This window comes from Schistocerca americana, chromosome 8 (assembly GCF_021461395.2).
Source record: "Schistocerca americana isolate TAMUIC-IGC-003095 chromosome 8, iqSchAmer2.1, whole genome shotgun sequence".
Taxonomy (NCBI): domain Eukaryota; kingdom Metazoa; phylum Arthropoda; class Insecta; order Orthoptera; family Acrididae; genus Schistocerca; species Schistocerca americana.
In genome coordinates this window covers 316,497,504-316,511,783 of record NC_060126.1, presented here as the reverse complement: position 1 = coordinate 316,511,783, position 14,280 = coordinate 316,497,504, and positions in this window count along the sequence as shown.

The following is a 14,280-nucleotide window of genomic DNA, read 5'->3' as shown; positions in this document are numbered from 1 at the left end:
TACCGACAGGTGTAGTCACTTTGTGGTACTGTTTCGACCATGCGAAAACCATCACGTTGTAAAGTTTTTGACGTGTTTGAGGGAGGTCTGCTCGACGTAGAGCAAAATCAACCAACACATTGATGTGTGCAGATATTGAGGCACCACACATAAAATTATCTGCGCTTAGACCCGTTACACCGTGCGTGATAAGCAGCAGCACATTGAATCTCTCGAGAACGCGTCGTTATTGGTCATATATGTTCTAGTAAAATGATAGGAAACGCTTTACTGATTTTCATATTTAATTGTTTTGGTGTTGTAACTCGCATGTTATGAAAGTACACCGTTTTAAGACAACCGCACAATGAAGATTCATCATAAACGATTCCTGGTAGGATTTGGTAAAATAATGTGTCAGTTGACAACAGTTCGGCGATTAATGCCTTCAGAAGACCATAACATAAAATTCAAGGTCGCCCTATAGCAGGATTTCTGCACAGGACACCACACTACAAAACAGTGGATAGTAGGTGCATGTCTTACTGCACTCAGATTTTTCTTTTCACTTTTGTGGGACGTTCTTATTAATTAACAGAAATAATTTCTGTAATAATTGGTGTATATGAAAATAAGTGCATATTCTGGTAGAGTGAGTTTGTTCGATTTTGTGTTCTGTTATAAGCTGATACAATTACCGACGGGACATGTATCTTTCCTTTTTGTCTTAGTATGTGTTCATGGATATCGCAATTTTATATTTATATATACCACAGGTAGAGCAACATAGCTAGCATACGGGCAAGGAAGAAAATTTGCGTTTTAACAGAGTTAGCATAGGAACTTTTTGTGCGTCCCTTTTTATAAACTAACTGTGTACTTTGCCGGGCAGATGAAGCCGACAGCTGCCGCTGAAGAGTTGCAAGAGTGCACCATCACGTCAAACAATTCGCTCGAGTGCCGAAGGCGCTGTGTCTCATGTCTCTGAATTTCCTGTCCACGTCAACGTTAGCTGCCTAGTCCCATGTGTTGACTGCTTCATGTTTGGTTTCCTCATGCAAAAAAAGTGACATCACAGTAAGTGATATGACGTCAGATTCAGAAGTGATGTCATGTGCTGCTGTTTCCACATGCTCTTGCTAACATTCAGTGCCACTGTTCTTCAATATGTCATTAGCTGGAATTATTTGTATCGATATTGCTATTGTCATTCAGGTTATCGCATTACAACTGAGCCAAGAACGCAATATGAAGGAAGGAAACCACATATTTTGGATTTGGAAATGGTTTTTAGGCAGAAATAACATGGTAGCCTCAAAAAAACTTGTAATTGACATAGCACTCATAAATGAAGGCCTATTCATGAAATCCTTTCGAGTAACAAAACTCAGTTTCGTGTAGTTGTAGAGCTGTGAGTCGAGTTCTATTAAAAAATACGATGCATCAGGTATGCAGTCCTGGCTCGTGTGAGACCAGTAGTGACACCTGGCGATTGCCTGTCACCTTTCCAATATTTATATCTCGTTGTTAAATTATGGTTTTTGAATTTCTGTACGACGTGTTTGATGCTGAGCGATTAAGGCTTATTTGAAACACATAATTCTCCCTCCTTCCGCCCACCACACCCCCCTTAAATTAGTTAAATGAGTCAAATATTAAAGCTCTTCCATACCAATTTGGAATTATGCTTTCTGTAAATGCACTGAAAGACACTGTAATTTAGTTCGTGATGGAATATTGATGTTACTATAAGCCAGAAACTTTGTTACTTCCTTTCACAAGTTCATTTACGTTGCCAGTAGTACAATCAGAATATAGTGCATGTATTGCTTCAATTTTCATCATTTGAGGTGTTAAGTGAGCTGCTGTGAAACTAATTTCATTAATACCCAAACGGTACTTGCTTACTTACATACAAATTTATTCATGCGTAATAATGGTTCAAATGGCTCTGAGCACTATGGGACTTAACTTCTGAGATCATCAGTCCCCTAGAACTTAGAACTACTTAAACCTACTTAACCTAAGGACATCACACACATCCATGCCCGAGGCAGGATTCGAACCTGCGACCGTAGCGGTCGCGCTGTTCCAAACTGTAGCGCCTAGAACCGCTCGACCATCCAAGCCGGCCTTCATGCACAATAAAAATATTATCTAATTTCTCCATATAAATGAACCACTTTGTGCTGATAACTGCAATGGTGAAACCTTTAGCTACCAGCAACGCTAAATATAGAAAGGTGATATATTCCTCTTAAAAAACACACATTGTTGTCACTGATCTCGGCACATATCATTTAGAAAAAAAACACACACATCACGTTATCAGAGTTGTTTCGTACTTACCAATGGAACGAAATTTTAAGCCACATTATATTGCTGCAAGTATGGCTGTGCACTTACTGCACAGCATAAAATAATCAATTGTTTGAACTAATGAAGTACAGGAGTGAAATTATTAGGTAACTGCGTAAGTTCGTAGCGTTTTTGTTTTTCATGTCAGTACTTTGGTTGCTACGGGTTTATTTATGGATTGTCATTTTTATATGTAGTTGACCGTTGCTTTGAGTTTAGATATTGTCACTCTGTCATTTGGAGGTAGTGAGGGGAGCTGTGGAACCTAGAAAATGGAGTGATAGGTGCAGAAATCGGAACGTTTTCGACATATTCTCCTGTTTGAGTCGAACAGAGCGGTAAAAGCAGCGGAGGCAGTCACCAACATTTGTGCCGTGGATGGGGATAATGCTATTGAACAGAGCACGACAAGAAAATAGTTTTCTCGTTTTAAGAATGATCTTTTTGGCATTAGTGACTGTTCACGTTCGTGAAAACATTTGGGGTTTGATGAAGATCGTTTAAACGCACTAATTCGTAACGATCCACGTCACTGTCCTCGATAACTGGCAAATGTGATGAACGGTGATCATTCAACCAACGTGCGACATTTGCATGCAATGTGAAGCGTTCAAAAACAGGGTGAATGGGTACAGCACGCTCTGAACCAGAATCACGGAAACCAGCGGGCACGTCTCTGCTCGCTCGCCATCAGGTGGCTCGTGAACGACACCAACCATTCCTATCAGCTGAAGAGAAATGGTGTCTTAATGCCCACATAAGGAACAGAAAGGAATGGTTGAGCCCAAACAAAGAAGCAACTTCGCCGGCCGGAGTGGCCGTGCGGTTCTAGGCGCTACAGTCTGGAGCCGAGCGACCGCTCCGGTCGCAGGTTCGAATCCTGCCTCTGGCATGGATGTGTGTGATGTCCTTAGGTTAGTTAGGTTTAATTAGTTCTAAGTTCTAGGCGACTGATGACCTCAGAAGTTATGTCACATAGTGCACAGAGCCATTTGAACTATTTTTTTTTTTTTTTAAGAAGCAACTTCCCGTACAAAGACCTGCTAGCATCCGCAAAAGACAATGTTATACGCCTGGTGGAACATGGATGATGTAGTGTACTACGAATTGCTTCTCCGAGGTGTAACCATCACTGGTGACATTTATTGTCAACAACTGGGACGTCTTGCAGACGCAGTCCAAGATCAACGACCAGGAAGACTGCGTCGAGTTGTGCTGCTCCATGATAACGGCCGTCCGCATTCTGCTAGAGTTAGAAAAACCACTGTACAGCAGTTGAGCTGGCAAGCCATTCCGCACCCACTCTATTCACCTGGTCTTGCGTCCTCAGATTTTCGCATTTGCCGCTCTCTAACGAACATATTTCAAGGGACTTCACTTCTGGATGAGAATGCGCTCTCGCTGAATCGAAAAGTTACTCAGCATTGGCAGACTGTTATAAATGGTGAAGGAGAATACGTTATTGATGACCAAAGTGATGTTATGTGTATCTGTTGTGTTTATTAAACTTATTGGAAAACATTACGAACCTACTTAATTGCACCAAACAAATATTTTCTTCCACCTTTCACAAACTATCTGACTTACATTTCAAATTAAGTGCTGGAAATTTTTTCTAAACACACATAAAAAGTGACAATTTTTTTAGTAGCCTGTACTTTATTTTGTTTACGACTACAGATTTACTACATAATTTCCAGAAATCTATCTTTTTGTGTGCCAGATGCACCTGCAGCCACACCGCTGTAATATGATTTTAACACTTTTCCATGTGCACTAACGTAGGGTTTGCAAATACTTGTTTTAGCAATTCCAGTAAATAAATCACAACTGGTAGCTCGTTCCCACATACCATACACAGTTTCAGGAAATACTCAAACTTCAGGATTTGGAGCACTCGTTATTGTGTTTCCACGAACAAGGTCGCTCCTCATATACTTCAATAAACTGCACATGTGTCGCTAATAAACTGTTTAAAAATATTTCTAGGCTGTGAAACACACACACGGCATAATTATTGACCCGAGAATCAAAACATTGCGGTGGTGCTTTGAAATTTAGCCAGCGGTCGAAAGATGCTATCGATGGTGGGAGAAGGAAAATGGCGTCACGAATTCAAAGAAACTTTAACTTTTGTGGCATTACTAAAAGCAGCATCAGTCAAGTGGGGCAACATGAATTTGGGTATTTCTACAAGCAACTTCGGTGATGCCGCTCAAGTTACTGCCAAGTGGCGCCATTTTTCTATGCACGTAGAAGCCTGACTGAAAGCTTTTTATAGCAAAAGTGTACTTAGCGGAAGTGAAGAAGAAGTACAGACCTGTTGGATGGAATGAACAGTCAGATGAGTACAGAAAACGGATTTGGGGTAAACAGAAGAAAGACGAAAGTTGGCCGGTCTGCAACATCTGTTTTTGTAACGTTTTCCTTTTACTTTATTTTGTTTCCTTAGTAACGTCCTCCCGCTCTTATCTTTACTTTGGGGCCAAATTTCTAGTCAATGCAACATCGAGAATATGGACGTTATGTACGCGCAAACTCACATTGAACACTGTGTTTTAATTACGTTCTGTTTAAAACTGAAACTGTGACGGAGATTCGATTGAACTGACGATACCTTCTACTAGTATAACAAATTCTTTGTGTGGCCGTCATCCGCAGCAAGCACAGGAACATGCGTTTTGTAAATAAAAAAACCTTGCAACAATTCCGAATTGTGAGACCGCCTTGATGCAAAACAATGCTGACATACGTAAGTTCACCTTTTAGTATTTGTTTACCAACACCAGCTCACACAGTTGCAGATAACATGATGTGCGCTGACAAAAAACGGAAACAGAAAACAATACAGAAAATATGCCGTAAACAGCGACAATAGTTCTTAAAAAAAATGCCATAGCATACAATAAATAAGATAGTATGAAAGTATCCATAGAAAACTATATTTCAAAAAAACGAGGTTAACAATGTAATAATGTGTGACTGTGTTTGTATAGTTATGCTTTTTCTGCGTGTTTTAGATTTAAAGAACACACCGATGATGGTGATATTTGTCACCGAAACGAGTTTGGGGACTAAATAAGTAAAGAAGTAACAAGGTGTTTTGCATCAAGGCGGACTTACAATTCCGATATTGTTGTTTTTCTATGCAAACGCAGACCAAATGGAAGGGTTCCAACATAAAGTTATGGTAAAAAAGCCTTTTTCTTGCTGCAATGTATTTTATCTGTTTCAGACGCGTTTCGTCTTTTACTTTAAGGCACTTCAGTGGGCTCTAGAATGATACAGTTTTGTTTCGATAAGCGATATTCATGCATTATAGAACAGTTCAAGTCTTACTTTTTACGTAAATAAGCAATTACTTACAGATACTTCATTTATTGGCTGACATCTGCGTTTCCTCTTTTCTAGTCACGTGCTGTAGGTCGCACTATAACTTCTCTTACGAAACATAAACGCATTTTCTTGTTACGAACCTTCTCTTCACAATTTTCGTGTTCTTTGTGGAGCACTGTTATTCTGTCACTAGCTGTAGAAATTTGGCTGAAAACTGTGACGTACAGTCGAAAGAACTACTTGCTTTGTTTATGTATATGTTGGCAACATATCGAAGTATCTATTGAAAAGTAACGACTTTTAATTTCTAATTTCTGTCCTGTGTGTGTGTTTGTGTGCGTGTGTGTGTGTGTGTGTGTGTGTGTGTGTGTGTGTGTGTGGGAGGGAGGGTTAGGATTAGTCAGGACGCATTGTAGAAAATTGAGTATGAATGTAATAGTTGTCAGAGAGTGGTTGAAAATTTCGGTGTTCAGCTGATGTGAATTTTGTTTTAAGTGTTCTGTGGAGGGGTGCGTGAAGGAGTGAGGGGAAAGGTGTTGGGTGGTATTATTATGGTAATAATCATCTTTTGGAGTGTTATCGTACTATTTTGTCTGTTACTTTAAACAGTGAGTTGTTTGTTATGTATACTTCATCATTCAACAGGGTTTTTTGTGCTTTGGTTTTTGATTGTGGTAATTTTCTTGCATGTTTAGAGATGTTTTTTATTGTTTTTTCTTCTTCCCTTGTTGGCTTGTGATTGTGTTCTCTTAGCTGCTCTGCAAACATGGAATGATTTCTCCCCTACCTTCAGGCTCTCATGCACTCTTCGTATCCGTATCAAACGTTCTGCCTGTTTGTCGTACATGTGTGCCACCATAACTGTTAATGTGTTATATATACCTGCTTTCTGGTACATGTCATTTTCTTTTATCAGTTTTGGGGTGTATTTTTCCATAGAACTGTCTGTTTTGTATGTGTGTTTATGCCCGGTCTTTTGAAGAGATTGATGATTATATGTGTGAGTTTAGGTTTGTATGTCATTGTGTACCACCTGTAACTGTAAGCAACCGCTTATTTACTTTAGAAAATAAGACGTGAACATGTTTGTTAATCTGCAAATATTGCACATCAACACAAGGATTCCATTGAAGATGCAATAACGTAGAAAGCGATACGCGTCTGTAACAAATAAAGTACACTGCAGAAGGAAAAAGCAGTTTTTATTTATAAAACGAAAATTTCTGTTAGGCTTTATCTCAGAATGCGTAGCAGCAATTCGCTGTTGAGGTAATCGACGAAATTATGTAGTATTCCTCAGTCGGCAATTGGGTCAAATCATCGAAGAGACCAGAAACTTCGTTGCGAATTTGTGCTCCCTTCTCCGACGATCGGTATCAGAGTTAAAGCAACTATACTACGAGCGTCCTTCTTCGTAAACGAACTGTGAGGTTAGCGCGGCAGATGCAGCCGAGAACTGCCGCTGGAAACAGTCGCCGCCGCACATAAGCATGAGGAGTAAGTTCTACATCTGCATCTTTTTATCTTTTTTTCCTTTTTATTGGCTTCTAGCATACAAACTTTTTAGCCATCACAACATCTGCATCTATACTCATCGAAATACAGTGAAGTGCATGGCGTAGGGTTCGTCCCACTGTACCAGTTTTAGGGCTTTGTCCCGTTCCATTCACGTATGGGGTGGGGGGAAAAAATTGTTCAAATCCTTCTGTGCACGCTATAGTGAATCAAATCTTATCCTTACGATCCTTAAGGAGGTGATGTAGTAGATTAGAGTCACCGTTTAAATACAGTTCTTGAAACTTGATCAGTAGACTTTTTCGGAATAGTTTATGTCTTTGCAGTTTTACCTTTTTAGAAGATTTAAGGATTGGGGTCTGACTGAATATCATGACAGTTTCGTTCAGACTGTACTTCGTTGTAGATAACTGCATCGTCTGTGTAAACTCTGGGGTTACTGTTAATATTGTCTGCAAGATCATTAATAAACGGCAAGGGACCAACACAATTCCCTGGGGTACATATGATGTTACTTTTAAATCTGTCGATGACTCTCCATCTAAGATAACATGTTGCGCCCTTTGTACTAAGACATTATCAATCCAGTCACGAATTTCGTTTGATACCCCATATGATCATACTTTTGACAGTTAGTTCAGGTGTGGTACTGAGTCAAATGCTTTTCGGAAATCGAGAAATACTGAATCTACCTCAGTCCCTCGACCCATGGCTTTCAGTATGTCATGTAACAAAGATGTGACTTCAGTTTCACATGATCTATGTTTCCGAAACCGTGCCGGTTGGCATGGAGATCGTTCTGTTCCAGATACCTAATTTTGTTTGAGCTTAGAATATGTTTTAATATTGTACAACAAGTGGATGTCAAAGATATTGGACGATACTTGTGTTACCCTTCTTGTAGACAAGTGTGACCTGTGCCTTCTTCCAGCTACTGGCCACAGATTTTTGTTCAAGGGATCTACAACATATTACAGTTAACAGAGGGTTATATCTGTCACGAAAAGATATACAGTCGGATAGGGACTCCATCAGGTCCTGGCGCTTTAATCAATTTTAACGATTTCATTTGTTTTCCAATGCCATGGACACTAATATCTGTTTCACTTACTGAGCCGTGCGCGGCTCGTGTTCATGCCGTGTATTGCTTGTCATCTTGTGTTTACGGTACCGCCGCCTCGTTTCTTATTCGATTTACTGGCGTGACTAAGTTGCCGGCTTGCCTGAGTGTGAGTGACAGCAGCAGCGCTTATCGATAAGAGCACTGTCGTATTATCTTTGGAGCGACCGCTAGCATTTCCGGGTCGTCGTGTGTCGAAAGTTGAGTCGGGATGGAGCAGCAGTGGGGTCCGGACAGCCATGACTCGCCCTACCGTTGCCAACACACATGAATTGAGTGGGGACGACCTGGGTTGGCCGTCGGTCGGTCGTCTCATCGGAGGACGTGTATATGGTCGCCGACCGTATCTGGGTTCTCCGTGTGTGTCGACTTGAGATTTGTGCTTGATGTTCCATAGTCACTGGTCTTAGTATTTTTCGAGATTTTTATGGAAGCGTAGCTTGTGTGGTTTGACCGAGCAGCTATTTCAATACTGTCTGCGTGCTCCAGGCAGTCGGTCGCTTGGGACAGAGCAACAAAGAAGTCTCCGCAGCGCGCGGTCAGACCGGGACCGCTGGCGGTGTGCATGCGCGGTCGGATTGTGAGGCGCTAGCTGCGACAGCTACGAAACTCGTTGCCCACCGAACCTGGACACTGAAGTTGAGTCATCAGTTAACCTGTTATGAAACCTCAACTGCTGTGATGTCTCTTCGTTCATTGCGGGATGTTGCCTCCTGGGCCGTTCCAGCTAGCAGCAACGTATCGTGTGTCGGAGTCGGCGAAATTTTGCAGCTCTCTTCCTGTATGGTCTCTCTAACTATTAAATTGGTAGTTACTTATCAGTGAAGTGCACCAGCGGTATTTTCTGCCTTGTGGCCATTAACACCCCAGTTACCTGCCCTGGTCGTTAGAGTAGTTTTCCGGCAGTGTGTTTTTCCACACCATGCTGATGCTGTCTGGCAAAGAGTGTAGTTCGACAGCCTTTTAGTTGTTTGTTCATATTTTTATCTTAGAGTGATTATTGTGCCTTGGCTGTTTTTAGGCGCCAATTTTGAAGACATAATGCTGCTGGTATCTTCATCCTTGGCTGATACTTTCCATTGCCATGCCATTGGCCAAGCAGAAAGGAGTTGATTAGGTTGTTGGCGGGTCCTTGAGCCATCCCTGGATTGAGTTGCCATCCTTACTTTTGGCTGCTTGTCTCACCTCACCTTAAGTTAGAGCTACCTCCTGAGGCAGACCCTTGGAACACTTCTGAGCACCACTGACTGTTGGTTTTAGATTGTGATTTTCATTTTAGTCTGAAGTACTGTTCAAGGCCTTCAGCTGTCTATTAATTTACTTAGTTTTAATTTTAAAATAAGGCCTTCAGCTGTCTGAAATTAAAATTTGAAAATTGGATTGTTTAAAACTATTTTTCTTATTTTATTTCAAATTCTTGTTATCCAGGCCCTAAGTCCTGAGTTGTTCAATGTCTTATGTGTGTCCTTCAGCCAAGTATTTACTTTCTCTTTAAAGGCCTTCAGCCGCATGTATTCTTTAAAGCAATTTTTAATAACTTGTGTTCAGGCTTTCAGCCATTCTTGTTTTTGGTGTGGTTCAGCCCAGGCCTTCAGCTGTATTGTTTTAATTTCATCCTTTTAAGGCAATGTGCAATTAAGTTGTTCTTAGGAAAATAAAAGTTTGTGCATTTGTGTAACTAACAGTAACTCATTATGGCCCCTTTCCACAACGATGACCTTATCCACTCTATACTGCGAAACCGGATTACACCCATCTTTTCAGTAGTACCAGAATTAGATTGGAGCGATACTTCTGCGTTTTCCTTTGTGAAGGAACGTTTGAAAATAGAGTAAAGCGTTTCGGTTTTGCTACTACCACCTTCAGTGGACACTAACTTTGGTGCCACTGGCAGTGCTTACATATGACCAGAATTTCTTTGGGTTTTGTATAAGATCTTTTGACAATATTCTGCTTCGTCGCCACTGAAGGCTTCACGCGTTGCTCTTTTGACTGCCAAAATCGTTTTGTTCACAATATGTCTATTTACACTTATGTGACAAGTCATGGAATAGTGATGTGCACGTACACAGATGCCGACAGTATCGCATATACAAGGTATAACGGGGCAGTATATTGGCGAGGCTGTCATCTGTACTTGGGTGATTAATGTGCAGAGGTTTCCAACATGGTTATGGTCATATGACGGGAAATAAATGACTTTAAATGTGGAATGTTACGTCTCAGATAGACACAACAAAAAGACTGTCTCAATGTAAGCTTTTGGCCATCAAGGCCTTTGTCGAAAACAGACTACACCCACCAAGCCACACACACACACACACACACACAAACACACACACACACACACACACACACACACACACACACACTGTGTGCACAAGCGGAATTCACACACACATGACTTCAGCCTCTGGCAACTGAAGTCACACTGCAAGCAACAGCAGCAGTGCATAATGGGAGTGGCAACTGGGTGGGGGTAAGGAGGAGGCTGGGGCCAAGAGGGGGAGGGATAGCAGGGTAGGAGTAGGGAACAGTGAAATTCTGCTGGGGAATGCGCAGGGACGAAATGGAGAGAGGGCAGGACAGCTAGGTGCAGTCGGGAGGTTAGATGTAGAGCAGGAGAGAGGTCTTGTGGGTTGTAGAAAAGGAGAGAAGTAAAAATGAAAAGGAGAGAAGAAAAATACTGGGTACATTGGTGGAATGAGGGCTGTGTAGTGCTGAAATGTGGACGGGGAAAGGGCTGGATGGATGAGAAAAATCACTAACGAAGGTTCAGGCCAGGAGGGTAACAGGAACATATGATATGTTGCAGGAAGAGTTCCCGTCTGCACAATTCAGAAAAGCTGGTGTTGGTGGAATCGATGCATATGGCAAGGGCTGTGAAGCAGTGATTGAAATGAAGGAAGCTGTGTTGGCCACAGTTTGTCGGTGGCCATTTATATGGACAGTCAGCTTGTTGGTTGCAATACCCACGTAGAATGCATACACAGTGGTTGCAGCTTAGTTTGCAAAGCAAATTACATGACTGGTTTCACCCATAGCCCTGCCTTTGATGGGATACGTGATGTTTGTGATCAGACTTGAGTAGGTGGTGGTGGGAGCATGTGTGGGGTAGATCTTGCATCTAGGTCTATTACAGGGATGTGAGCCATGAAGTAAGGGGTTGTGAGCAGGGCTTGTATGGTGATGGGTGAGTACATCATGTAGGTTTGGTGGTCAGTGGAATACCATTGTGGAAGGTGTGGGAAGTAAAGTGGGCAGAATATTTCTCATTTCAGGGCACGATGAGAGATGGTCAAAACCCTGGCAGAGAACGTAATTCAGTTGCTCCAGTTCTGCGTGGTACTGAGTTGAGGGCAATGCTCCTCTGTGGTCAGACGATGTGACGTTGAGAGGTTGTGGGAGACTGGAATGAAAAGGCATAGGAGATTTGTTTTTGTACAAGAAGGATAAGTACGGTCTGTGAAGGCCTCAGTACGACCCTCGGTATATTTCGAGAGGGGCCGCTCATCTCTGCAGAAGTGATGACCACAGGTGACTAGGCTGTATGATAGGGACTTCTTGGTATGGAACGGATGGCAGCTGTCGAAGTGGAGGTATTGCATATGGTTAGTAGGTTTGATATGGATAGAGGTACTGATGTAGCCATCTTTGAGGAAGTGGTCAACATCTAGGAAGGTGGTTTGTTGAGCTGAGTAGAACTAGATGAATCAAATGGGGGAGAAGACGTTGAGATTCTGGAAGAAGATAGATAATGACATTGTTACATTCCATCCTGGATTTTCCATTGTTTGAACGTAGAATGATAGTTTGAGCCAGACACACTGCGTGGAATAACTGCAGAAATCAATGTGGGACATAGACGGGCGTCTCTCTTAGGACAGTGCGGCGAAATTCTGCGTTAATGGGCTATAGATGCCTGGAAAACCAGATGAGTTACGATTTCAGTTGGTAAGAACTGATAGTAGGTTTCGAGTGTGGCGTACACTACACGAAGCCATGGACCAAGATGTCAACCAGGTAATGTGCAAGTTGGTGGTGGCTTCATAATGGCGGCCTATGTTTACATGAAATGATCTGTGTCGTCTGGTTATGCTCGGCTACTTGGAGACCATTTGCAGCCATTGGTGGACTTCATGTTCCCAAACAACGAAGGAACTTTTATGGATGACAGTACACCATGTAACCGGGCCACAAATGTTTCCGACTGGTTTGAAGAACGTTCTGGCAAGTTCGAGCTAATCATTTTGACCCCAAGATCGCCCGATATGAATCCCATGGAACATATACGGGATATAATCGAGAGGTCAGTTTGTGCACAGAATTCTACATCGGCAACACTTCTGCAATTATGGATGGCTATAGAGGCAGCATGGATCAATATTTCCGCTTGGGACTTCCAGTGACTTATTGAGTCCACGCTACGTCGAGTTTCTGCACTACACTGGGCAAAAGGATACGATGTTAGGAGGTATCCAATGACTTTCGTCACCTCGGTACAAAGCCCTATGCTTTTTTATACCTGTTATGCGGTTGTCCCGTGTGATGTAGCAGGTCGTTTGAGAGCTTGCAGCAGCCACGACGGACACCACATTTGGAGTGCTTTGCGATGAGAAACGGCGTTAGTGAAGGGCCAGTGTGCTCGCCCCTCTGAAGGCTGGCTGGCCAGCAGCTAGCTGGTCCTCAGGCAGCGGCCGCGGGCAACGCGCCTGCTGACCCAGGCCAGGGGGCAGTCGGGCCGCGGTCCCCGAGACGGATTAATGAGGCTCCACGCCGCTGCAGACCTGGCCGCCAGGGGCAGCGGCCGCGGAAATAAATAATTGTGCCTAACTATAGATCCCCCCCACACAAATTGAATTAGCGGCCCAACAGGCGGCGCCGTGGAAGCGGGCACTCGGCCGCCAGTAGGGCGAGACCCAGCCTATCGGTTCAGGCGAGGCGCTTTACACTTGCTACTCGGTGTTTCTGTAGTAAGACTGACGAGGACAACACAGCAAGTGCCATAGCTCGATTTTCCAGAAACATCAATATGCGGGAGTGAAAATAAGTGAACACATGTTGCGAGGTGCCGCGGTGGAGAAGAGTCTGTACCTCTTTCATACAGACGAATTTTGCATGAGAACGAGACATGCACCCGACCCCCTCCTTATCTAATACGCGCACAACAGTAGTGGAAGGAAATGATGGAGGACCCTCCCAGTTGGTAAAATAAGGGGTGCACACTCACAATCATTTAATAAAAATCGTAATCTACTCAAAAAAGAGAACTTTATCACAATAAACAACAACACTGTCATTAAACCAGAAGCACTATATGCAGCTGAGACATTATCTATCACTAACCATGGCCCAATTGAAAGGCTAGAGATCAAAGAAAGAAAAATATTGAGAAAAATTTTAGGCCCCAAATTTCATAACGACAAACTAATTCATACCAAAAATGAAACACTCTACAAAACCACAGAAAAACTTTCGGATACAATGAGGAAAAGAAGAATTGAGTTTTATGGGCACATTCTCAGAATGAACCCAAATAGACTTACAAAAAGAATGTTTGACTACTTCAGGAATAAAAAATCCAAACCAAATTGGTTTATCCAAACAGAGAAAGACTTAAGAGAACTACACATCACAGAAAAAATGCTCACAGACAGGACCGCAAAAATGATAAGCAAAGACAGAAAAGGGGGATTCCAGCTCCAAAATAGAAAGAAAAGAACGATTGTCATCTCTGATGAGGAAAGAAAAGCAAGATCAGAAAGAATGAAGCAGTACTGGGCGAAAAGAAAGGCACAGAACACACAGAAGTGACTGATTCAACGTACCCCAAAGTTGGGTGAAACGAAGAAGAAGAAGAAGAAACAACAGATAATGGGATTCGGCCTATACCTACAAAATGATAAGCGGATTAAATATTACAATCAGATTTTTTATACATCAGAACATAAATGCACATGATTGTCGACACA